This window comes from Protobothrops mucrosquamatus, unplaced genomic scaffold (assembly GCF_001527695.2).
Source record: "Protobothrops mucrosquamatus isolate PMUCROS unplaced genomic scaffold, P.Mucros_1.0 scaffold47, whole genome shotgun sequence".
NCBI lineage: Eukaryota > Metazoa > Chordata > Lepidosauria > Squamata > Viperidae > Protobothrops > Protobothrops mucrosquamatus.
This window is the reverse complement of record NW_015386429.1, coordinates 2,493,420-2,496,308: the sequence shown is the minus strand read 5'-3', so window position 1 is coordinate 2,496,308 and position 2,889 is coordinate 2,493,420.

Here is a 2,889-nt window from a genome sequence, read left to right as displayed (position 1 = left end):
GGATTGGCCTAGGGAATTTTAGTGGGGTTTTTAAGAGAAATTTTAATTATATAGGCCATAGCAAATATTTCTTTTTAATTCGGTTTTAAATTAGGTATTTATTGTAGCATTGGTTTTATAAGGCTGTCAGCCGCCCTGAGTCCGGTAAGGAGAAGGGCGGGATATAAATCGAATAAATAAATAAATAAATAAATAAATACCTGTATTAGAAAAGAATCATCCTACTAGATTCGATGCGAATGACATTTTCAGTACAAAATTAGTATTGGCCCCAATAGTTGTACAATGGAGCATAGTTAGACATTCATCTTGGCTTATGCCAAATATACTACTTAATAAACCTTTATTTAGTCCTAGCAAACCAATTGTGGAAAGTTGCCTTTCTTTTGACTTCAAGCAACAAAAGTATTTGCTATACAATACCCTTATGAATTTAGTGGATGATTGGCTATGGGTTTTCAGCACTAGAGAAATTCACAGAGCAAGAAAAAAGCCAGGAGGGCCACGTAAAATAATTCTATGTGAAGCAATGAATTGCACTGCCTTGTGGAAGACTGCATTGAATTATTTTGTTTCCCACTGCTCAGAGGTGAGTAATTACATCTGTCCCACTTGGCTAGACAAAAGACACTAAACAGCTATATGGAAAGAGATTTTTTTGGGGGGGGGGAAAGTGAGTTCCAGAGGCAGCTATAAAAACAAGTATTTTCCTCTAATCTATCAAAAATAAAAAAGAGAAAGTATACTACTCATTGACCCTTACCCCACCTGGGTTGTGGAGAGAATCTGTTATTAATTAAAAATATAATTATAAATGCTCCTGGAACAATAAAAAATACCAACTTTTTTTTCAAATTTTTATATGATGTGTAGTCATTGGAACAAATCAGAGCTTGACAATATGTCTATTAGAATTAAAATTTCATTGTAATTCTGTTTGCTGCTTCTCTCTGCTTCTTTTTCGGTATCATACGCAGCTTCAAATCTACCTGAATACCAAAAGAACAAGCTTAGTATTTAAAGTTATAATATATATTTTAAGTTCATGTTGTATTAAAAAATGTAACCAGTATATAAGCTTGGCATGTAAACAAACAAACAAACAAACAAACAAATAAACAAATAATCAACCACTAAAGTCAACCAGAGAAAATCTGGAGTTTGCTTTGTAATGTTGGGCACCCCAAAAACTAATCAATGCTATTGTTGCTGTGCCTTTGTGTCACATTTTAATTGCTTGGACTAGGCTCCTCATGTTTTTTGACAAGTTTTTTCAGAAGTGGTTTGCCACTGCCATCTTCCTAGGGTCGAGAGAGAATGATTGGCACAAGTTTATCCATAGGCTTTGTGTTCAAGACCAGACTATAACTCATAGTCTTTCAATTTCTAGCCTAATACTTAGCCCCTATGCCAAACTCACTTTCTTTATTGTTGTAAGGTATAATAAAGTAATGTTGCAAGCATTTCCTTTTCCTTATTGTACAAGGGCAATTCGGAAATAAACCTCACTTTGAGCATGTGCGAGAAATAGGTGGGGATAATGATGCCTGTCCTATGGCACTGTGCACAGTAGTACCATAGCAGTGAGGAGTGGAAGGAGAAGGTTGTGTTGCAGTTGACTCGTCCACTAGATCAATTGAAAATGAACCATGCCATAGAAAATCCCGTCAAATGTGAAGTGTGTGCAGTAATGCGATCCCTGTGTGTGAAAAAACTTGATGAATTGCAACTGCTGAAAGTTTCTTCACACACAGGAATGGTATTACTGCATGCGCTTCACATTTGGCGGGATTTTCTATGGCACAGTTCATTTTCAATTGATCTAGTGGACGAGTCAACTGCAACACAACTTTCTCTTTCCATTCCTCACTGCCTACTGAACTACTGCGTCCGGTGCCATAGGACGGGCATTGCTATCCCCGCTTATTTCTCGCAAATAATCAAATGGAGATTTATTTCCGAATTGCCCTTGTATATCCACAAAATCAAGGCAAGGTTATTCTCAGTGCCTTTTTCCAGCTTCCGCCTTTATACTGGACTGAGATGTTTAGAGAGATCTTTATTGTCTCTTTTATCTGCTAACTGTTTTTGCAGCCCTTCACCAAGTTTATGTCTATCTTCTTGTACACACATCCACCATCAGAATCAGTCTATCGTGTTGTGGGAAATGTCTGCAAACTTGCTCTTCTCACTCTCATTTGGCAGTTCCCAAAAGTCAGATGGAACTGGAAAATTCCCCTCTCTGCATGATAACTAGTACTAGAGAGTTTTCATGGTAGGAAGCACAGATTTTCCTTCACTGTCATATACATTACCTATTAATAATGATGGCAGGTCAAGGTAATGGGTCTTATACAGAATTTCAAACAGACGTTACGTACAAGATAGGCTTGGACATCTGCTGAGCATTTCCATGACCTCTCAGATTGATAGTAGTCCTTTTAGTGAATAGGTTATTCCAGATGTTTCTCCTTCTGTATCTAGAATTCAGAATATAATACACTTTTCATCCCATTTTCCCATCTACTAGAATGTGGAGGATCTTCTTCCCTGTCTACCAGAATGTGGAAGATCATTTTTAAAATGCAAGAGGCAGAGGAGCGTTTCATGGACAAGCAGCAGCCAATGGAAGGCTAGATAAACAAAAATGGGTAATTGCAAACCAAGGGCAACCAAGTTAATTTGCTAGGTATTTTTATTTATTTATTTATTTAATTTAATTTATATGCCGCCCTTCTCCCGACGGGACTCAGGGCGGCGCACAACATACTTAAAACCAAAACATATATACAATCCCCCCCTTAAAACCGAATTAAACCAAATTTAAAGTTGCGTCTTCCAAATTCCTAAAAAACCCAGTATAAAATCCACCCTAGGTCAGGTCCGCTT